Consider the following 25,586-nt stretch of genomic DNA (forward strand, 5'->3'; position numbering starts at 1 on the left):
AGCTGTGAGATCCGCCTGACATTTGTAGTCTCATGTATTCAGATCCGTCTTTGTTATTGTTATTTAAAATAGGTGTTAAAATTTCACTTCACAGTCTTCTCAGTGCAGTGTCAGACACCTGTTAGGCAAGGATGTGAGCAGACACCAGAATCATGTCTCAGCTTTTTAGAATGGGGAAAAAAAGGAAAGGGGGACGTGTCAATGCCACACGACAACACACCAACAAAAGCTAGAGTAACGGAAGCTAGCCTGTATGAGGGGTGAAGAAACGTCAGCTCTCTCTATACAGTGGAAAAAAATGTCACAGAAATTCACCTTCATAAAGACACCCTTTATCCATTACACAACTGCAAATGGACATCAGCCGTCAAAAATGATTAGATGCATCCATTATAGCTGGAGTCACTTCAGAGCTATTTTGAAGCATTCCTCGTACCGCTGTCACTTTCCTCTCACACGCCTTGCCCATAAAAGAGCTTTTAAGGACAAGTAATTAGGTGGCAGCTGTCACCAAACTGGCCTCAAACCTCAGGGTGTTCGTTCTTTTTATCGCAAGTGTCACAAGGTAGGAACATGAGCTTCCCCTCGACATGTTGACCCGAGAACAAGAGTCTAATTAATGAGGACTTCCAGGGGTAGGTGTGAAATATAAGACAAAAATAACCAAACAAAAGGAGGAGGATGACGAGGAAGAGCCCAACCTAGTCACATTTTACATGGGTAGTCACAAGAGAGTGGCCTCCATTTGAAGAGGAAGCATTGCAATCTGTACCGTGGCGTCGCTGGGGACTGGCTCACCTTCACAAGCCCAGTGGAGCGGAGGAAGAGAAGGGGAAGAGGGGGAGGGGGGGTTTGACGGAGAGGGGAAAGAAGGGAGGAGGGAGACGCGAGGTTTGACAGGGCGACCAGGCAGGATGGATGCGTGTGAGGAGGGAGAAGAGCAGACGCAGCAGGATGGAAGGCTCTCCTGGGGCTGCAGGCTGAATCTGCAGGCAGGCTGTCTGCAAGCCGACCAGACTGGAGGCTGGAGCTCAGAGGACTAGTCTGGCAACTCTGATATAAAGATGCCAGCTTAGGCCCAGCCAATTTGACTTCATTTGTCAAATATTTGCAATTAAGACTCGGTTTTATATCACTTGCTGTGATAATTTCCCCATAATGCGAGGGAAGATCAGGTTTAAATTACTCAGTGTTATGCAAAAATGACTCCTTTTTCCCCACTGCATGCAATTACGGGTGGAAGGTTGATGAATACGGCAGCTTCAGGGAGGAGACAGCTTAACAAAATGGCAACCTGGCAACCATGAAATGAATAAAAATGTGGCAAATTACAGGAAGAAAAGTCAACATTAGAGATTTCTTTACTGAGTTAAACAGACGGGGGCAAAATAGCTTATGTGTTCAAGTCACACCATCCCTGCTGATTATCACTGAACTTCTGGAAAGGTGAATTATTAAAACACAATACTCCCCTTGGAGACACTGTGTCATGGTCCTCAGCCATCATTATATTAGACAGTCAGCAAGTGACCTTACAACACTCGGTCTCAAATATACCGTCAAAGCAAAAAAGGAAAAGGCTTTTGAATGAAACAAGATTGAGGTGTGATCATAGATGCGACCCAAGAAATTAATGAGACCCACTTTCACATTGATTGCAGTAGGGCAGAAAGCTAATTTGTGCTGCGCCAGGGTGGCTGTTCTTTGGGACAAACCTATTTCCTAGAGTGCTGATGTCCTCATTTAGTCCAAGGGTGTACAGGGTCTTGGGAAATTGAGACGGAGACTGAAATGTTGGTGTAGCTGCTCATGAGCGGGGTCCAGTCATACCTCTAGACTGAATCATACAGTGTGTGTGTGCGCGCGTGTGAGCGATAATAATTGAGAGCACTGTAGGTCATTAGTCACCCTGCCACTGTGCTCTGAGTCCGCATTAGAGGCCCGCTGCCCTTTACACTTCTCGCTGGGCACTGCCAGAAGCTGCTGTCTCATGCGTTTCTTACAGTTGCTATTTCGCTCCCGTTTCAGTCTTGTCCATACATTCATACAGTCGTGAAAATAAAAAAATATTCAAAATAACTCAGGCGGCACAGTGGAGTGGTGGTTAGCACTGATGCCTCACAGCGAGAAGGTCCCAGGTTCGAATCCATGGGCCGACTGGGCCTTTCTGTGTGGAGTTTGCATTTGCTCCCTGGTTCTCTCTGGGTACTCCGGCTTCCTCCCACTGTCCAAAGACATGCTTGTTAGGTTAATTGATGATTCTAATTTGGGTGTGAGTGTGAATGGTTGTCTGTTCCTTAACAGTTACAAGTGGAAAATAACTCAAAGAACTAGGGTCACAACTAATAGCAGTTTTCAAAGTAATCTACCAATTATTTTGTCAATGAATTAGCGATAACTCATAAAACAGTGAATACAATGCTAAATCCAAGAGCACAAACTGTAAACTGTAGATTTTATCTGATCATATAACCAAAAACCAAACACATAAAAAGAAAGTAGCTCAAAAAATGTTCTAAAATTCTATGTATTCGGGCGGCACAGTGGCGAGGTGGTTAGCACTGATGCCTCACAGCAAGAAGGTCACCGGTTCGAATACATGGGCTGGCTAGCCTTTCTGTGTGGAGTTTGCATGTTCTCCCGGTGTCTGCGTGGGTTCTCTCCGGGTACTCCGGCTTCCTCCCACCCAAATCCCACCCAAATACCCAAAGACATGATTCTAAATTGGCCGTAGGTGTGCATGTGAGTGTGAATGGTTGTCTGTCTCTCTGTGTTAGCCCTGCAATAGACTGGCGACCTGTCCAGGGTGTACCCCTGCCTCTCGCCTGATGACAGCTGGGATAGGCTCCAGCAGACCCCTGCGACCCCTAACAGGAATAACCGGGTATAGAAAATGAATGAATGAATTCTATGTATTCTTGTTGCAATATGTATACAATATGCTGTAAACACTGTACACAAGAAACAATATATTTAAATCAAAATACTGAATGCAAGATTAGTGGATGTTTATTTGAGGTCAGAGAACATATTGGTACAAGCACAGTTTGAGGTGTGATCCCAAGAATATTTCGAAAATATTTTGAAAACAGATTTCGTGTTAGCTCTGTGGGATAACAGAGATGTGAGTATGCAAGGCTTGCCGAGAGGTTTCCTTCTGGTCAAATCCAAATCTACCCACCACACTGGAAGAACCTCTGCAGACTTCTGAAACATTTTATCAACATAAGACAGCATGACTGAGCGGCAAGAAGGGTGAACTCTTTAAAATGTGTTAAATAACAGCATATTAAATGACAAAATGAAAATAGAGCTTCAACAGAATCTGGTAAATCAAAAGAACAGAATAGATTTATATAGAGAATGACTAGTTTTGTAGTGTAATAAAAGTTTCAAAGTTATCATGAAAATAAAACTTATAATGTATTTTTTTTTTTTTAAATATGTTAAATGGAGTGTAATAATGTACTTTTATCCTCTCTCAGAAAGATGTGAGCTCCACAGCTATCGACAAGTCAAGCTCACATTTCAAGTCTTCATGTTTATCATCCACTGAGACCAGAATTTTACTGAGGATCGCCCATTTTCAATAGTTATTATTTTTCAGAACTTGCGGCTACAACACGAAAAACCAGGAAAAAGCAGCATGAACCTTTGGGGATATGTTTCTGACTGACTCAGATGAGCCCTGACGACAGAAGTACATTCGTCTTCAAACCCTTTTGTTCCCCACGCTTTAAAGAGTATATATTGATATTTTTATGATGAAGGCAGTAAAATCCACTGCCTGCCCAGCACCAAAAAAAGCAGTCAGACAGACAGAGTAACTAGCTGGTAAATAGAGAGGAGCATTTAGCAATTAGAGAGCCACATATTTCCCTCAGGAGTCGGTACAGACAAGAAAAGCGAGCTAACCGACAATGAATATTGGATTTGGATCTGAAAGGTGGACAGAAACATGATGCCAAATTACTTTTAATGAAGCTCTGTAACTACACAGTGAATCTTTATTGCAGGTTTTACTTATTAACTTGTCACTGATTTAATGAACATACAGTAATAGTTTGGCATAATACATATAACGTATGTACATTGGCAGAAACTTCAAAATGACTTCATTTTAAGTTTATGTTTGGCTTATCTCAGTAAATGTTAAAAGGAGCTAGCCATTGGGGGTCAATGTACACAGAAATTAACCCCTGAAATGCAGACTTGTGAATAGGGTAAAAAGACTCCACAAAAAAACAATTGCAACTCCAGCTACCCCGATGGGACAGCCCTCTGTCACGGCGGACTTTGCACGAGAGGATCTTCAAGTCTGCAGGCACAGCCGCCAGACAGATCTGCGATATTATGTTAATTAGCATTTAGCATGGAAAAATATTCCTCTGTGTCGGCCCTTGGTTACAACCTCCTGTAACAGCCAAATGAAAAACTTGATTCATGTTACTCTTTTTAAAAAGACATAATTTATGAACGGAGATTTGTCTAAATTGGGTTCTTCTGATGGGAATGTCAAGCATTTCAAGCCTGCAATTTGAGCAACTTTGAACTTAGAAGGGTGTGCGCTGGTGCGATACAGACAGACGTGGGAGTCCGTCTTGCCTGAGTTTGAGTGCTACTGACATCGAGATTGCTTCTCAAAACCTTTGCGTGAGTCTTTGAGCCACGTGAAGCATCAAAGGGGCATCAACAAGTTGCTCTTGTTTTTTTTACATGTCCTCAGCCCACTCACCACGTCCTTGTTTCTACTTTGGATTTTCACTTCTCTAATGATCCTGAATCTACCATATTTTCTTTACCTATGACTCACTGTTGGGCAATAAAAGCTAAAAGATGACGTTTAGTTCAGGATGTTCCATATCAGAGGTCATAGTATTTTTCTACACTCCACCAGGGGGTTTCAGCAATCTGCTGATGTTATCAGCCAGGGGGGTTGCTACGACTTCAATATCATGGTGTGTCCCCATACATCCCATATTCTGCTATGTCCTGTCCTGGTCTGTGCTATGGTGGCTACTTTGGTCTCTGGTCACCTCCAGCCAGAGTCAATACTGGCCAGAGGGGATTGGCTTCAGATCAGTGGTGCTGAAAAGAGAAATGTAGCAAGCTTTCACTGGGCTGTAACCTAATGTTATTGCACACTGCAGTGTATGTGCATACAAGTGTTTTTAGGCAACTCTCCAATGCCACAAACTGATCTGAAACAGGGAATTTTGCTTCCCCCTCATCAAGCTAGTGAGCGTAAAATTATCCACTGCACTTGCTGAGAAATGTGTGTGAATTTGAATTGTTTTGTGCCAGACAGTCTGTGGTTGTTTCAGATGATGGAAAAGGGTGATGGGAAAGGTACAATAAAATTATAATTTTCTTATCACCAAATAGTAATTCCGCAGAGAGGCTCTAAAGAATTCCAATATTCAGAGAAGTGATAGACTGCGAACTGAGAATGAGAATGTGGATTCCAGTTGTCTAATACTATACACTATGTGCATGTTGGTATTCATTCGGCATGGGGACTGAATACAAATATTGAGTATCCAGCCTGGGAGCTTAAAGATCCACTAAGCTGATATTGACTGTGACACAGTTCCACATTAAGTGTATTCCCTTAAGCTTGGGGAAAGTGCAGACAGGCAAATCACCCTTATTGGAATTGGTGTCAATCAAACTCATCTTTCAGAGGAAAACAGTGTCGCCAGCGGCTGATTGGAGACACTACAGCAACAATAGTAATTAACTCTCAACGCCTAATTCACAACCACTAATACATACATAATACCATGCATAAAACTGATAGAAAAATGCTTCAGTATGCACGTAAGTGTGTGAGACACACAATGCTCAATGCTTCTGCTCCTTTGTAATGTAGGAAGCCACTCAGAGGCAGCTTCTGTTGCACATCTGAGATAGAAACGTCAGCGGCACAGCAGAGCTCATTGATTGCCACATAGCCCTTCCTCCCCTCTCGCTTTCCCCTTTTCTGAAATTTCGCCTTTCCTTTTATTTCTGTGACTTATTCACACAACATGAATGCAAAACTCTGCAGGAAGGGGCGCTTTCTTTGTTGCTTACTGTTTACACGAACAACAAGGGCGCCGTTGTGTGTCGGTATGGTGTGAAAATTGTTCTGGGGTTGTTAAAATAGTCGTGTCGCCGACGTCCACTGAGCCACCGGGCTGCCATCTTTTGGACTAATTACAGCTGGAACTCTGGGGTTCCGCTTAGTGGGAAAAGCTCATTATTTTACTCTGAAATAGAAGCTAATTGAGTGTTTTCAAATGAAGAGTAATTATTTGTTTGCGTCTTAGCTCTAATTCTGCACGTTGCCCGCCTCGATTCTATTCACCAGCTCAGGAGACTGTCTTGGGAAAAGCTGAGCTGTTTTGGGTAAGCGTGTGGATGAAAAGCTACTATCCAACAAAAATGTTTACGAGCAATGTCCCTCCAGTAGTCAAGGAAAAAAAAAACAAGGCAGAGACAGCATGAAAGGTTTGAAAACCAATATGTGCTACTGCTACTGAACACTTGTTCTTCAATATGAATAAAGAACAGTTGCGGCTGTGGAAAAAAAAACTCAAAGACCTTGAAGGAACGGAGATGCTAAATCATTGTGCGTCCAGCTAAACCTATTCTTATTCTCGGGGAGTTGCACATGGTGGAATATGAAAGGAAGAAGAGAAATGAAAGTTTAACAGGAGAAGGAAATACATCACGGGAGCACAGATGAATTGAGTAGGTGGAAGAATAATAAAAAGCATACAAAGGGCATGCTGCTCTAAGAGAGCAGATGTACAGAGTCTGACCTTTAGGTTAATATTACCATATGACTAAACTTAAACAGTTCTGGCTCTGTAATGACTATTGCTTTGAAATCTTGATCAACGTTAGTATCACCCCCTGGGATTTCCATGCCAGAATAAGCACCGCACCATGCCTTAATCCAGACAAAAATTAGACCAGAAAATTAAATGGCCAGGAATCACGAATCATATGCATTTGCTGCAGACATTTTAAAAAAAGAAAAATGTAGGAAAAGTAGCATTCCTAACGTAGCTTATCTCTGTGCTGTGATTTTTCAGAGAGCAGATAAGGGACAGAGCAGGGGGGTGGGGGGCTTATCAAAAACCAAACGCACACAAATCCAGAGCTGTATCATCACTCAGCCGAACCTTGCTAAGAAAGCCACGGAAACATCCACCCCAGCATCTTGAACTCACAAACACGACGGTGTTCAAAGTAAACGCACACATGCGACACAAGGACACGAACACCAAAGATTCTGAGCTATGGCCTTAAGAATGAGAGAGAGAGAGATAAAAAAGAGCTTCCCTGTGAGGGAGTGACTGTGTGTGTGAGAGAGAGAAATATATATATATATATTTGGGATCACTCCTTGCCTTTTTAATTTGAGATTTATTCCGCTGAGCTGATTCTTGAGTCTCAAATCCCTTGTCTTGGTAGTAGAAATGTGCTAACAAAATTAGCACACTCCCAACCTTAACTGTGCTTTACCAGAGTGTGTAATATTCATGTAGTCAAGAGAGAGGTGAATCCATTATTTTTTTGCAAATGGTTTCTTCTTGAGTTAGTTATCCGTAATCATACAGTTAACCCGCTCCGATATTACAGAGCAATGATCTGACAAGCCAACGGGTGAAGGAAGCTAGGCATCACTCCATGAAATGCTGCTGTCACCATTCATTGAGCGAGAAATAGAGACAGAGAACAAAAGAGAGTGACACAGACTAGAGGGAAAAAAAGATATAAGATGAGAGGAAAAACTAAAACAAATGTTCAGATACATTGGTAAACAGAGTCTTTGCTGAAACTGGGGCCACGAGGGGCCCGTTCCTTTTGCCATGGGGGAAAAAGCAGGAGAGGATGTTGTGATACATGAAAACAGCTTCAGCGGAAAGCAAAAGGACTGAGATCAAACCGGGTTAATTTTCAAGCCGTGGGGAGTCGGATAGATAAATAGACATTCTGAACGGATGAACAGAATGAGTGCTCCTTGGGTATGAAGCAGCTATGGAAACAAATGTGCCACTGTGGTGAGTGCTTTTGACAAAGAGCTTGGGCAATGAAGTATAGCATTATGCAAATAAAGAGAAAGACGGAGTGAGTTAAAAAATTGAAAACGCTTCATCACAAATGGATATCCTCAGAAAGACTGAGATTGTTAAAGTGTTTAGTATTCATAGTGTCGGGCTGCAGAACCACAAACCGGGTGCTGTTGGCCTTTACTTTATGCCTGAAGGCAGCATGTCCCCTTGATTAACACGTCATAAAATTTTAAAAGCAATTCCCGAACTGAGGTGAACAGCACACACAAGACGCACTTGACTCTGTCATGGAAAAAAAAAATGAAAAACAATATTTCTATCTTCCAACTCAATTTATTTTGTTAGTATCACCCAAGCACTGGTCTCTGACTTTGGTTCAGTCCTTTGTCCGTAGGGTCGTGAAGGAGCACTCTTTCCCAAAGAATAAAAATCCTGCTACTTGTTAATACAGAAACTATAGTCCATGAAAAATCAATGCGAAGAGCTCTCATGGGGTTGTTCTATTGATTTTTCATAGACTCAGATCATTCAATCTATCAATGGATGCAAGAGGGGAGTCAGAAACACAAAGAGGCGCCGTGGGTGTACAACAGCACTGATGGACTGCTGAAAAGGAAATGTGTAAAATGTCCTCTGACTAGTGTGTGCCCTTTACTTCAAGGGCTCAGCTCAGGAAAACGGAAGCTGTCAGCACCATCAGACATACAGCAAGAAGATGCAACAAGAGTCCATGGAAAAAAACTGAAACTTTGAGAGAAATCACCTTAGACTCTCGCTTTAACATCACAGAAGGTTAAGAAACACTCGTGTGCGCACACAAAACACACACTGAGACACTCTCTGTGTGTGATGAGGTCAATGCAAAACGACAACCCAGGCTTCCAGCCGTCCCCTCCGGCTTCTTCCCCCAAACGGTGGCCTTCTATGGAGCACCGGGTTTCTGTGAGGATGGTGGATTATTCAGTATAATTCAGCCCACTGCTCTTTTCCATATCACCTATGCTGAATTCACTGTTGCCTGAACAGCCTCTGTCAGACTCCGTCACACTAGTTTTCAGGAACTGAAGTAAATAGGTTCCACTTCCATTTCCATTCAGCTCTCGTCACTTTAATCCCTTTACACTCTGTCTTTCACTCACCCCCACCAAGTGACTCCTCCTGTGGTTCAATCTATTAATACTGACATGCTGAGTGCTTAAACGTGATCCCTCTCCTTACGTTGAGGCACTTATTAAAATTATTTGTGTCGTTCGACCCGCTCATCATAAACGCAACGGACTCGAACTGTATGTGAACACATTACAAATGAACACAACTATCCACATATTTATAGCATTTTCCAGAAGTGAAGGAAATGGTTTTCACCTCGTCTGCACTACTTCAGCATTTTGCAGCACTCGGCAGCGGGTCAAAACATGCAGTAGGTTAGGTGTTGCACCAGTAATCCAGCAACACCCTGCAATTTCAGGGACAGGATTGTCTTGTCCGCTGTCTATCCGCTCAGGGTCAATAGCATACCTCTATTCTGTGGTGTTTTTGATTTTTAGGCACTCTTCAACCTGCAGCCACATCTAGTTGCAAAGGGAAAATGAATTTATATTCCCATAATAGCAAGACTTTCAGCTAAACAGACTAAAGACTATTGTCTGGTTCATCTTTAAGAAGTACACGCAGCGAGCAGTAGTGTTGGGCATTATCTGCCATTTATTATTTCTCAAATAAGTGATTGTTGTGGAGGCTTTTGTTACTCCAAACAAATACCACTGCACACAGAAACTGTGGCGTGAATTTAATTATGTCTAGAAATGTGAAATCGACAATAACAATTGTGAGCCCTTTATGCAATCTTTGTGCCACGTTTGGGATAAGAAGAGCTGAATATTTGGCCAAAACTGTTATCAACATTTCATACACAAGCTGACAATACATGATAATGGATTGTTTAGCACACATTAATTCACAAAATTAGGTGCTTTTATGTTGGTGTTTAGTAATAAATGCCAGCCTCTGATTTTCTTTAGCAACAACAACAAACCCCTTTTCGAATACCACATCAAATAAGAAAGACTTTTTAATATATTTTTTTTGTCATTAAGCAAATTAAGGCTTCTTCTGGGGCATCAGTGTTTAATGTTGTGTACACACAACAGCTGTACAAGAACTTTGCCTGAATATTAATAAATCTGATGAAGCATTTCACTGTTTTGTTGCCAAGAGCTACTGTACGTACTGAATTTAGCTGGCTAACTAATACAGATAGAAATAGATATGCAGGCCATTTATAAGAGTTAGTAATACGAAATGACAGCTCATTTTCTTCTTCGTTTATTCTGTTCATTCAATGCCACAGTTAGCACTGTTGCCTCGCAGCGAGAAGGCTCTGTGTTGTAGCCTGCCAGACGGCTGGGGTCTTTCTGTGCAGAGATATGCAAAAATGTAAGTTGGGCTCCAGACACCCTCTGACATTCTCAAGCACCATGTATGGATATTAAAACTTTTATAATATTAATATGATAGATACAGCATTTGAAAATTTGGACAGAAAAGTGAATTTTGTCTTAAGCGGTTTAAAGGATTTAGGAGAGCTTAATGTGATGAAAACAAGATGTCTCAGCAATCACAGCAGTGACACTTAGATCTATACCACATACACGGTGCACTATTAAAATTATTATATGCTTTGGATCTAAACAGTGGTTCTAAAACGACACAGACAGACGACATTTTTTTACTGCTTGTGCATGCCAAGAAATGTACATCCTTCACAGTGGCCTCACTGATAAATGAAAAGACTCTCATGACTCAAACCTGCAGCTCCTTCTGTTCCTTCCCAAGACAGAACGTGCAGTGGCCATGGAAGTAGAGTGGCAAGCAGACTGTAGGAGTGGAGGGGCGTGCACATCTCTGAACAAGGCCTCGTTCAAATTCACTGAACATTACAGCCGTTCCTTGAACCTCAAAAGTACAGACAGCTGAGGACATCAAAACACCTTCGGAGTTTGAGAATTGGAGTCTCTGCGTATTGAGGATGGAAATCCAAGCTTCGAATATCTTCACAACCGCCTGAAAATAACATCTGTATGAGAGCTGGCTTTGTGCCCAAATCTGATGGGATAGTGAAGCGTTTTAAAGCAATGGATTATTATGAGTCATGGCGCAAACGCATCGGAAGCAAAAGGCAAGACACATTCACATTCAACCATGTAAACACATATAAACAAACCCTATTTTAAACCTGACTTAACATCCTTGGCACTTCTGGCATGACGATAAATTACACATTTTCAACTGAAAAAGTGTCACGAAAAATAAAAATCATGGTTGTGTGTGTGTACAGAATTTTGTAAAGAAGCAGAAAACGGGGCAGTTGCACATTGTGACGAAAATCGAGGTGACATTTGCTGCTTCCTTAAAGGAGGGTAAGAAATACCTAGCCGCATGTATTTGTTTCATGGAACGTAGAAGTGTTCATTTACAGATATGCTCATCCACATGTGAAATCCTTGACCTTTAACTCACACCTACACTGAAGTGTTGGATCGCTCCATTTAGTAATTTTCCACTGTTTCTCGTTATTGTCAGAAAGGCATAAACATGTTGTGTGACAACACCGTTAAGACAATGATCTTAATGGCCGAGCATAAACTATAATATTAAATACTAAACTGTGGCAGGAAGGCTTTGTTAAAGTGCTATTCATGGCCTGCAAATGGCATGACATTTACTGTATAACCACTTCATCTCAACAGAACAACAGTGTGATCAGCAGAGGCAAGGATTCACTGACTAAATGCCAATAATCATCCAACAAAATAATCACAGACACCGTAGTAAATAAAGAAGAGGGATCAGAGTTCCGGTATGGCAGTGTTGTCCTGTGTGATTTAGGAGTTTTAAGATATCACATTACAGCAGGGTATATAAATGTAATGCAGCAGAAACACAAAGGACTAAACTACCACTCTTATTTGCTGTGTGGGGTGTATGCATTTGTGTGGCAGCACTGCACACACAATAGAACAGAGCACTTACTTTAAAGGACTCTTGTGCAAGGTCCCATGATAGGCTTCATAACAATGATAAATGGCTGAAGCGTCCTGCTAAGCTACATCATATGACTAGCACCACCTTCTCCATTACACGTGGAATGGGGACATACAGGGAAGGATTTCTGCAAAACAGAGCAGGGGGATTAACATTTGGGAACCATTACAATATATGTGTGTGTATATATATATATTTTTTTTTCTGGGTGCTGGTTTGGGACAGCCCGGTGTGCTGTGCTTTGTTATGTCACAATGTTCCGACAACACAAAATAACCACAACACAGCTAACAGCAGAATGCCATTTGCCTTTCAATGACAGGCTGATGAAAAGAAGATAGGTTTCAGTCATCTCTGGCAGTCTCTGTCACGTATTTACTGAGCAGCTTGAAAGAAATTTGTCTCACTTGTGTGTGATCATCTGTGAACACAACTTACTCCACCTCTGCACCGCTTTAGAAAGTTCACCAAATTATGCCACGCTTGCACTGACAATGGTGTGTCCAGTTTTTCTACATTAAGCAAGCCTAAATATGGATAAAGCACTACTCTGTGTTAGTATAATGAAATCATAATATGTACTGCTGTAGTCTAGTCTAATGAAATGGCTCCATTGCCAAAGGGTGTTGTCAGGAACATTAAAAATTGGGTATAAACACATTCCCAATCAGTTCAACTGGTATAGATACCCTGAAGCCTCCACTGCAGCACAAATGCCGCACAGATGGAGGCTAGATGTATGATCGTGGCACTGGGGATGGGAACTTAACAATAGCTACCTCTATACACAGAAAGTAGATATAAATAATGCAGTCATCTTTCCCATTATAGCATAATGTAGACTACAAATTTATAGTGCTCACTGCTCTACCCAACCTCTTAATGAGGAAGTATTTAAGCAGTCGGTGCATTACTTCTCAGCATGACCCGTGAGGAAATATAAATAAACTCGCTTGCACAGTGCTTGTGATAAAACCATAAATCAAAATGTGAAAAAAAAAAAAAGTCTTTCTTTTATCAGAGGAACATAGTTTGAAACACTGGCACAGGCTTTGCGTGCACGAGAGAAAGTAGGCTTGAAGTAGACTGGAATATTCTGCATTCAATAAAGTAGCCCTGTAGAGGCCATTTTCCACACACTCAACTTAAATTACTGAATATCGGTTACAAACTCTTTATCAGGAGCTAAGAGCCTGAAGGTTGTACTATCATTTGAATGAAAACCCCCCGATGTGTTCTGGGTCAATTGCCCCATTCTTTCACGTCAGTTTTATTTTAGAGAATACAATCTGAAGAACCCCTGCGTCGTTTACATTTTAGAGAGAACTGCTCATGCAGCACCGTGGTCGGTCTGTGCCCGCAAAAGATTCTAAAGGAGAATGAAAATGGGGTGAGGACTGTGGAAGTATTCAGCACTCATCCTCTACTGTGAATGGTATGCTTTCCACATGGTGCTCTTTCTACATTATTCAGGATGAGAATTATCTGCTTGTATTTTAACCATACACACATCTCCCATCTCCGGGTGTGGAGCTGCGTGATAGCATCTACACGCCCATCCACCCATACATAAGAACTCCCTAATGGCTCCCAATGGATCATTAGCCACTAATTACACAAATGTTCAGATTTAAAATCCATACAGTCATTCAAGAAACTAACATTAATCTGCATGTGCTGTATAAAACACTATATAAAGAAGGGTTATTCATTGAACTGCCTCTCTTTCAGACACAAATAACAAATAACTAATGGTTTTAACTTGTGTATAAATAAAATATGACATGATAGAGGCGCCAATCTTCACTGTAAACAGTTACTAATGATAAAGTAATCCACCCACTCTCTGTAAACCCTGGGAAGAAGCTACCTGAACACTAATAGTGTCTGAATGAAGGAGGTCCAGCTGCCTCGTTATTTCACCATCACTCTTTTCCTTGTCTCTGCTAAATCGCATCAGCCTGCAATTGACCAAGTGTCACGCTTCAGAGGGGAGCCTGATATCTCCGGCCTCACAGACCTTTTACTTTTCCATTCAGCTTTCCACAAAAGGTCACACTTTCACTTTTACAGCAGTACAAAGTACACGCTGCTCTGCACAACTTTTTCTGGCATCATTTCAACTTGTCAGACTTTTTTTTTTTCAGGATAAGGAGAAAGAGACAGAACAAGAGTTCACAGACGATAGTCTGTAGGTTGGTTGTGTATGACAATGAATGCTCTTGGTGCTCTCTGACAAACGCCTGACTTAATAGGCATTTTACTTATTAATAGAAAATGAATATATATTATCTTGCCTTCCCACACAAATCCTTAGACACAGCAGAATACAGCAGTGAGGTCAAGGAATGTTATATAGAGAAAAACAAAATCTTCCTCCATGCCAGTTAATGATATGTCTTCTTGGTTCTGCTCAGATTCAAGTAATAAAATGCACCAGTCTCTTGTGGACAGATTGAACATGAATGGCCTGTGACATGTAAACCTACTTTCCCTCTTTTCTCATTAGTTGAATGTATTAGATTAAATCATTTGCCATTTCAGATTTGAGTGGAAAACGTCTGTCATCTACACAGCTTGATGTGAATGTAAGATGCAGGGTTCCATTGCAAAATGTTTACAATTTATTTAGAAGCACGTAGGCTTCTGAAACTAGATTCAATTTACAGCCAGTTTTCCCAGTAAGCCCCTGAAACTGGGTCCGTGATAACAATATATCCTCACATCCAACAGGGTCTAATCGATATCCACTCAAATGAATGCAATGCAGACTTTAAAACCTACTGGAATTCTGTCCATTATTTAAAGTAAAATTAAGTCTTGTCTACCAGGCTGTGATTTACATTTTAAAATTGACTGGTTACATGCCTAAACTCTTTTAGAAATCCTTCAGTTAACCACTAAATAATATGAAATACATCCGCTATTAAAACTGTATTCAAACTACCTTATGAGGAAACATTACCATTAGCCATTAATTAGCAAAGGTATAGTTGAGTATAATTAACTTCAGTTACTTGATTTGGCTGATTTTCATTGGGAATGCTCCACTATTATTTATCTGTTAATGGTTACACCCGGGTAACATTAATGCAAATGCCTCGTTTAGTTTCATGGGTCCATTGAGCAAAAATGATTTCATCCTACAGGAATTTACGTGAAAAATGTCACAATTAGCATATGAATTCTTGACTGGCATTGTGAGGTCACAATGGCCTCAACCTTGACCAACAAATAATAATTAGTTCATCCCTGAGTCCATGTGGATGTATGTGCCAGATTTGAATAAACTTCATCCTGGTCTTCCGATTCACTAGAATGGAACCAATGTGAGGTTTTCCCACCACAATGTTCATCCTTTACTCTGAAGAAATTCTTTCAAGGTCTTTCCTGATATATTGTATTCACGAGTTGAATTACAGCTAAGTGCAACTACCACCTCACGTTTGTATGGTTCCACAAACCAGTCAAGTTGCAGAGTCATAGTCTATATATACTGAATCATTTATAATACGATGCCACATTGACCTTTGGTATTTGACCACCATATTATAATTGGTTAAACCTTTATTCAAAAAGAACATTTGTATAAAATCTGAAGGAATTTCCTCAAGGCAGTGTGGAGATATCGCCTTGAAAATAATGGGTCAGACGAGCGGCTGTATGCACAACCCCAGAACTTAATAAAAAGATCACAAGATGAATCCAATGCATTACTGGCATCCAGACAGATAAGAAATTTGAAAAATGGAAACTAAAATGCAAAAACTTCAAATAAAAAGATAGGAGTTATTCGGATATATGAGATATTTCATTACAGATGACAGTATCTTGGCACACAGCAGGAAAAAAAACTAATAACTTCCTAATAACTTGTCTAGCGTCCTCAGTCACAGTTAAATTACTTGTTGTTTGTACACTTGTGGGGTTCAGGCTGCACCATCTTTCCTGTTTCATGTTTCACGGTGGAAGGGATAAAATGAGGTGTTCAGGGGTTCTCACAGTATGTAATACTGGCTGAGCACTAATCTGATCTCTCTCACCTACAACTGTACTGTTTTATTTCTAATTCTTATTTTCATTTATACCTCTATATCCATTGCACTTCTAATATTTTCTCAAAACTAGGACTGGAACATTCACTGGAATACTCCTGTGAAAAAAGAAAGGAGGAGAGGGGAAATCTAATCTGACTGCTAAATTAACAGTGGAAACAAACAAACAAAAAACGTGGCTGAGCAGCGCTGTCTGTACTTGGAAGAGTGGAGGTATAGATCTAGCATGTTAAACGGGACGTACATGACAGCAAATGATTGCACTTCGGTGGGTTGCTACTGTATTGCTTGAACAGTCCTGCTGTTGCCATGTAGAATGCTTGGAGGTTATTTGGAGAGCCAGCGGATGCATCAAGGCCAGTGGATTTTAACCTGTAGGCAGGATAAAGGATGAGCTCCAAGGCTCTACAGTAGAAGCGCAAAGACAGTGGAGCTTTGCTCAGACAAATGAATAGGTACGTGTGTGGATTGCTGGCTTGACAGCTATTTAATTGAAATACTTGAGCTCCACAATTCACCCATTTATCTTGTGATCTTAGTTAAATCTTGAAGTCAATAAGAGTCAGTCATGACTAACCAAAACAGTTTTGTGTGTACTGATTGTCAACAACAACCAAGAACATCAACAGTGACAAGCATTATGTTTTTACTTATTTTTGCCTAAATGGGGTTCAGCAAAAATTTTACTTTAAGCAGTGACAGTGACATTACCGCAGTAGCTGTCGGGAGTGACATTAGCAGCGGCGCTCATAACATTTATTGACAGAGGCAGGCAGCAATAGCAGCGTCAGTAATAGCAGTGGCAATGACAGTGCCAACTTCACTGGTTCAATCCCACCAAATGAGTGAGATTACAGCTTATTATTGGATTTCAGAATGTTTTATGCCGATTGTTGCTGAATCCTGAGGGATTGTGTGTTTTTTTTTTTGGCAGGTTGATGCCTTGATTTGGCATCACTCATGATGCAATTTCTCCCCACTGAACGTACAGTGTAAATGTCAGCAGACAGTTGAATGTGGCAGACTTCGTAAGCCTGAGACATTGAAGCAACAGTTATCTGATTGCACGCCATGCAACCTCCTTTTAAACTCATGTCATTGACTTTACAAATTATGTAACACACACCCAAGAGCTGCATAACCAGGCTAACATCTTGACAGTTACATTTGCTCTGAGTACACATGAACAGCTGAGGACTTGTACAGATAATGTCACACACAAGACCTGCATTTACATACTGTACACACGGATCAGGCGTAACATTATGACCACCTTCCTAATACTGTGTAGGTCTCCCTTGTGCCTCCAAAACAGTTGACTCACCAGTGACTGAACACGGGCCTTCTGAGGGTGTCCTGTGGTATCTGGCAACAGAGTGTTGTTAGTGGGAGCCTTTGGGTCCTATGAGTTGAAGGGAGGTCCCTCTGTGGGTCAGACTTGTTCCAGTGCATCCCACAGATACTTGATCCATTTAGGATCTAGGGAATTTGGAGGCCAGGTCAACACCTTGACATCAAGAATCATGGGGTGGGGATGCCTGGTTTCCCAAGCAGTTTCATGGGGTAGTCTCCTGGGATGGTGAGCAGTTACATTTGTGTCTTGGCACAGCTAAGACACCATCAGTTGTTTCGTGTACAGTAAATAACTCTACTTGACTACTATCATAATCCATATTATGACCAGAACTACTTAACTAAATAAATGGAAAGCACTGCCTTGTTGCTTGCTCTCTGGGTTTCAAGCTCTGGATTCTCTAAAACACCTTGAGGCAGTTTTGATTGTTTTTGGTACCATATAAATGAAGCTGGACCCTCATTACTTTAAAACATGAAGGTGAGTATGGAAAATTTACGGAACCTTTAAAAAAGTTTCTTCAACTGCAGTGGCAAAAACCAGCACGATGAAACCAGCTCTCTCAAAAACTGCCCCCAAAAAGGAAGTCCAAGAGTTATCTCTGCTGCACAGAACATGTTCACTAGTTATCAGCCACAGAAATCATCAGTCATCAGCCCACATCAATGCTTCCCACAGGTCAAGTGGCAGACACAATCAGCCAATCAGTACGTCATGGCCAAATTGCTGAAAAGAAACCACTACTGAGGTAGACCAGAAGAAGAGAACTGCTTTGGCCAAGAAAGACAAGGGGTGGATACACAAACTGTGGACATTTTGGCCGTTTGTTTTTAGAAACTGTGTCTTGCAAAGAAAAATGGATGGTATCTACATGTGGGATTCCTACTGTGAAGCACGGAGGAGGAGGTGTGATCGTGTGGGGAGAGCTTTGCTGGTAACACCAGTTTATTCAGAATTCTAGGCAACACTAGACCGGCCTGGCTACACACAAGGTTCTGCAGTGACAAGGCACACATCCAGGTTTCGTAAGAGCTATTTAACAAAAAAAGGAAAATGACTTAGTTGTGCAGATGACCTGACCTCCACATGCTTTGGGATGAGAGGTGAACTGCAGAGTGAAGGAAAGGCAGCCAACAAGTGTTGAGCATATGTGTAAACTCCTTCAGGAGTGTTGGAAAAGTTCCAGGTGAAGACTTCATGAAACTGCTGGAGAGAATGCCAAGAATTTGCAAAGCTGTTATCAAACCAAAAGGTGGCTAATCTTATCTAAAATTTACAACATTTTTGTTCACTTCATAACTCCATGTGTGATATTCTGTAATTTTTATATTTTCCATATTGTTCTAAACAAAGAGTACATTGTGGTACTACATATTTATCTTTTCTCAATTGTGCTGTTAGAAAATGAAGAACAGTCCTACTTTCCAATGTTGCCTTTTTTGTTACACATTTAAAATAATATTAACAGACTTAAGACAAAAAGGTCAGTTCAGACTGCCAGAAAGTGTTGCATGTCCTATGCTATCCTAACTTTGTCCAACCCAAACAAAAATGCCCAAACTTACTATTTTGGTTGAACCCATCACGCAGTCTTCACAAATCCCCAGCATTGCAAGGTACGCTAATGTTCTTGTGCGCAGACACAGGGAGAACATGCAAAGTCCACACAGAAAAGCCCTAGTCGGCCTGGATTTGAACCCGGAACAGTGCTAACCACCATTCCACCGTGCCGCCCCGCAACTGATGTTCTTCTATTTCAATTCTAAAACAGAAGGAGCTCTACATAGTAGCTTGACATGCTGGATTCTTGCAAACTTTTTATTTGTGTTGATACCTGCTCATGGGCTGGAATTAAATGCAGTTCCCTGAACTGAAGCCTTAAACCTGTCTGTGAGTACTGGAAGAATTCATGCCGCAGTGAGATACCAGAGAGAGCTGAACATCTGCTGCTGTACTCTTATTTAATGTTAAGATGTTTTTACCCTTTAAATTTCCCCAAGCGTAGGAAACCACAACGACAATTATTGTAGACACCGACATAAATATGTAAATAAAAGCACATGAGTCATGCAAGCAAACAACAGACATAATAAAGTCTGGATTTATGCATTACAATTATTCATTGATGTAGTCACGAGTCAGAGGCAATACGTTGTCCACACTGCATCGGGCTATAGATAAACTGAATGTATGTGTAACAAGGAAACATCTGTGGGAGTGAAATGTTTTAGCTGAAGAAGAATGAAAGGTATCAAAAGTCTTGGCTATTGTTGCTGAGCCTGAATTATACAGTACTGTATCCCTACATTCTTCCCTGTGTGCAAAAGTGAATGCTTTACAAAAGGAAAGCTCCATCTTCACCTTACTCAAAGCCACCCTAAGTCAATAATGGCCAGATTATGAATGTGAGTAGTCTTTAAAAAGCCCTCCCTGAAGAAAAGAGACTCAAATGAAGGCAGACAATGCACACGCATGGATGGGTCTCTATCTCAGAGGAACAGAGAGAAGCCTAATAGACTTAATTCTTTTCCACACACTTTATCTATACTGTCTGCTCTCTGAGTCATCCAGCTACCCTTTCCACTAAAATAATCCACCTAAACCACTCCTGTAGTCTTAACTAGTGTCAGAGTTGTACAGGTAAAAGATTTTTGAGTTATAAAACATAGTTTTTAAAACCCTTTCAGTAATGATTTCTCTGGCTCTCTGGCGCAGCACCAACGCAATTCTAGAAGTCAATTTTTGGAAACAGCTAAAAGGTCTGTGGCTGCAGGCTCCATATAATGAAGTGGTGCATTTAAATGAGAGACAGCTTGGGAAAAACGTGGTACACTTCACTCAGATCAGTAAACACTGAAATAAAGTGGAAGACTGAGGATGAAGAAAGGAATGAGAGGGAATTGTAAGAGGAGAGAGATAGTGTTCAGGGAACAGAACGTAGAGAGGAAAGAAGGGAGACTCACCGGAGACCAGACTGGCAAACAAGCTGGAAATATTGGACATTTTATGAGAGGAAGAGGACAGGAGAGAAAATGACAAACCACTACATATTCAAGAAGGAATGGTGAAAATTAACACAAGCACATAAAAAGAACCTTCACTTTCTGAACAACCTCATTTAAATGTGATAATTATCCACATATTGCAATAGAGAGTGGACTTCTGTGGCCTTCAGATGTAGGAAAACACATGGCGCTGTGCCGCCAATGAAAAAATGACACCCCTCTTTGTACACTGGAGTCAATCTGCTGGAAATAATATACTGGCAATTTTCTCCATGGCAACCTAATGCCAGAGCAGGTTGATGGTGTGCCAGCTTACAGACAGCCACAAGAGCTTTACAGTATGACTATGAAGTCGTGAGCAGAAGCAGCTTTAGATACATTGTACACTGAAGGCATCTGGCCAAGAAATGCGGGTTTTCTACCGCAAACTCTGACAATCAAACCGATACAGAAACTAATTCCTTAATTACAGCAAGCGAGACCTTTTGTAATGTTTGTATGAGCGCCTGACAAGCTTGTTTCACGAAATGCCTCACAGGTTGCTGCCCTATCCATTCACTTTTTGACAGAACTCCCTCACGCCGTTTAGATTTATAACCTATGGTCACGCTTTTAAACACACTAATCGAAATTCATCTCTTGAAAAGATTTCAGAACGAGGCAGGGTTAAAAGGCCGTAGTTTTTGCAAGGATTATGAAGCTATTACACAAAAGAAAAAATTCTTCTAAATAAAAAAAGGTTTCATGATGATAATTTTTTATTTAACAACTGTTTTTCAGCACACTGAGCAAAGATGAAGTTCAAACTAAAATGACAAGTTCAAGTTGACTCCCACTTTTAATTTCAAACTCAGGTTTGACGTGGCATGAATGATGCTCGTAACGCCGAGTATTGGATTGGTAAGAAATGATCATCTTTAAACACTGTCTCTTAGATGCTGTTTTTCAATTCCATGGATTCAATTTTATTAGGAGTATGTCTTGCGGTACGCTTCAATGAGCCGAATGAGCATGTTGCTGTATGCATTGTCTCTAGGTTACAGGTTATTTTACACAGGAGAGAATTATCTTATTAAAAAAAAAAATGTTAAACTGAGCGGGTGGGAGAGTAGGCAGGAAAGAAAGACGGAGCGCAAAAAAAAAAGAACTCAAGAATGAAACAAGACACTTGTGACTAAAAAAACAGGCAATCTGGGTCTTCCTCCTTAAATGAGTTGAGTTGAAAGCTCATTTCAAGCAGTTCAACGATGCAGAGGATAAAAGTGTGCTTCAAGATACGAATTAGGGCAGTGTCTGCCAATCAATCTTTAATATTCTGAATTAATCATTCCAAACACACTACGGGTGTATTACCTAGCAAGCTGAAAATACCAACACTAAGAGCAACACTGCTTGTTGTATATTTCTTAACCCCACATGGGTAAAAAGTGAATACTTCTACTAAAATACTTAAAAACCTAAATAAATACAGAAATACCATATACATAGTTGACAGCTTATTATCAAAAGTATTACACTTACCAGTCATCTTGCCCATTAGAATTAACTCAATATAAATAAGTCAAAGGATTCCAGAGATTTATTTCAACTGGCTTGAACAACATTCTTGTCCACTAATTTGAATAAATCCACCAAATTTTTGAATGCTTGTTTACACTCATCATCAGACAGTGTGAGATTTAGTTTTCCAGCACTAAAAATTTCACTCCTCCAAAGTGATAAATCATCACATAGGCAAATAGTTACTTACTAAAAATAAAAAACAGGCGGAAACCTTTGAGACAATGGCTTGATGGAGAGAAAACAGCCTGGATTCCTGGTGAGAGACAATTAGACTCTTTCTTATAATAATCCCTTGGTACCGTCATAAAATACTAGCGGCTCTGCAGACTCGTTCCATTGAGATTCGTAAGCACCAACGGCAAGACTTCACAGCTTTTATTCAGAGAGGCACTCCCTATTTTTCCTTCAAGGTCCCGTGGGAAATAGAAGACAGTAAATACTGCAGGTGTAGGGATTGCTAGTCTATATATGTTGCAGAACATTGTAGTATTAGTTTAAGAGTGAGACTAGACCGTTGAAGTGCGAGAATATGAACATGTCTGAAAGGGTATGCACTGGAGAGTAAAACGGCAGGAACAGACTGAGATGGAGACTCAAAGAAAGAGAGAGACACTTTTGATGTTCCTTTAATGAAACTATCACCTTAAAATGGGGACAGAAAAGCTATGAACTGCCACGCATACACGAGAAAAAGCCTCCAAATTGCACTTAAGGCAAATGAAGACGAGATAAAAGCAATGACACGGCCGATACAACCAGCTTTTCTGACAGAGCTCGCTTTACAAATCACATTCAGATGGAAACTAATCAAACACTTCTCACCCACAGAACAAACACCCTTGTAAAAAGCATCGCTGCCATTTCTGCCTGCACTCAGTGCTGATGTGCTGTGACCATCACCCACAACCACCACATTAGTGGACGACAGAGAGAAAAGGAAGGAGCGAGAGTGAGATTTATTTTGATGAATTTATTTGGTTGTATTTCATGCAAATACAGCTCACAGAATCAAATCAAGTAAGAGAGAGAATTGCCTGGTAGCGGTCGGTGCGTCACACGGTTGGCAGGGTAATATGGACAGAGTAATGGACAGTGGTCTTGGATTGCATTACATTCCACCCAGCACAGAGCGTTTTTTTGTGTGTTTGGAAAATTGGATTTTGAAAGAATAATACAAAACCATCAGTTGACACAAGATGACTGCAATCAAACAATTGCTCAGTACCTGGAAATGACCTGTTAGCTCTGCAACACAAAAGCCAGTGGAGCGTGTTCAGCTACAACCAGCGAGCAGACAGCAGGAAGCTGGATAACAAAACCTTTATTTCAGCTTACACTATAGCCATGTGTTATGAGTGAGTTATCTATAAATAGACAAAGACCAGGAGACCCAGATGGAGCAATGTGGAAAGAGAGGTAGAAAGACAAAGACAGACGAAGGGAGGCTCTGGCATTAGATGTCTACTAAAGGGAGACTCAGTCCGTCAACGCCCACAGAGCCTGCCCGTCCTCATAATAACAATGATTCTGACTCTGCTCAAACAGAACACAGCATGACATTTAACTCTAAACCCTGGTCTGGAACTCCCACGCAGACATGGCAGTATTGGAAAAAAAAAATACAAAAAAACATTATTGAACACATTACACAGAAACAGATATAACAACGCTCTGTGACAACTTATAAAATGTCGATGCACACTGGGATGTCTCTGTGACATTTACACTTAAATCTTGGTATTCAACACACACGCATACACAAAACTAGGCATAGAGATAATGAATTAATCTGCAAATACATAAACTGCACCAAGACAATAAGGAATTTATAAGCAGTGTAGTGAACAAATAATTAGTTACATGATGATCCTATAATCACATTAGATAAAAATCCAGTCGCATCCTGATTATACATCAGCCTATTTGCTCTCTTGAAGCTGTGGAACAACCACCAAGGATGATGGAAAAATGACTAAGCCGTTTCCCCTCTAAGCTCCTAGCCCTACAAAGCCTAACCCATAGGCTCACAGATCCCACACTATACTGTCAGGGTGCAGATACTGCGCATAGCCCGTAGATCATCATTCTCTCATAGCACCCACTCAGGGACTAGAGACTGAAATAAAACATATTTGGGTGCCTCTGTGAAACAACGACGGAAGATGTACTCCCACAAAATCTCATTCCAGACAATGGATAATACTAATTTTCAACCTCCCAGTCATCCGGCCCTCATGCTTTTCATGCTACACTAGATACTCTTTTTATATTTGCTAGTGTCTCCCACACACATGCTTACAGCCATCGAGCTATCACAATGGGTGTTTTTTGGAAAATGTTAATTGTTTCAGTCCGTATCTCCATTTTTTCCCCTCTACTCTCCGCTGTTTAAATATCTGCCCTACACATCAAAACACTGCACAAAGACACTTCACTGTGATGATGCACAACCAGAAACAAAGAAAGTTACTGATTGGCTGACTGGGGTGATATGAGAGGGTTGTTTACAGGGCCAACTGGGCTCTACTCTACTCTTCGAGTTTCGTGGAGCCTGAGCAGATTACCTTCACGTGCACTAAATTCACAATTTACCATGTGCTACCAGAGATTCAGCAACAGAGTGTTGGATTTATACCCATGCCTTATTGTAGGATCTCTTCCTTTAACGCGATCACTAATTAACAGAAGGGAAAAATAAAGCCACACATTTACCCACTAATCCAGAGGTATAGTAAGCAGAATAGAGACTTGAAGTGTCTTTGTAGTTGGGTGAAATGGGGAAAAGAGAGATAAACAGGAGAAAGAAAGTGATTCCTTTAGGGGAACGTGTTCAAATAAGGAGGATATGGGAGAAAGAACGATTTCCTGCTTCAGACTTCTTCTTTTTACTCTGTAGCACTATCCCTCTGCAATACCCAATTCACTTAGACTACTGATTGATTCTCTATCTAGAATTAGGAGAAGCAGTTAACAGAAAATAATCTGTTAGGATGCAGTATAGTACGTAATGTAAGCTTCCTTTCATTCTGCAGTAAATATATTTAGACTGAAACAACTGCAAGTGTCCAGATCAATACTAAAGGAGCTCCAGGTTGAAACGGAACACAGGTCCCTTAGACTAGCGCAATATTAAGTCACATGGACGTGATTTAAAATAACAGGGCTGATGATAAAGAGAATTTAATACTGACACATGTCTAATCTTGTCTAGAGTCCTGTTAAGCTGTTGTTCCCAGGGATAACCAGGAGACGTAAAACATGTGGATTTGAACTCTGGACGAATCTTGATCTTCGACAAAATAAAAAAAAGAAACGCTGAATAAATTTTGCAACCACCTCTTTTAGAAAATCCTCTTTATTTGAGGTGGGTGGAGGTGGGATAGGAATATGCAGAACCTCCTACGCATATAAGTAATCCAGAGGGCTGTTCACCGGCGTGTGCTGCACTCAGGCAGCTCCTCAAAGACACATGCAAATGAAGTTCACTCTCAAGTAGAGC

General features: G+C 40.9%; 1 protein-coding gene across 1 annotated transcript in view; it reads right to left on the bottom strand.

The window, feature by feature from the left end:
* Nucleotides 1-25,586, bottom strand: part of furinb (furin (paired basic amino acid cleaving enzyme) b) — a 75,743-nt gene that overhangs the window by 42,362 nt on the left and 7,795 nt on the right. The window lies entirely within an intron of this gene.

This window comes from Chelon labrosus, assembly GCF_963514085.1.
Source record: "Chelon labrosus genome assembly, chromosome: 11".
NCBI classification, from domain to species: domain Eukaryota; kingdom Metazoa; phylum Chordata; class Actinopteri; order Mugiliformes; family Mugilidae; genus Chelon; species Chelon labrosus.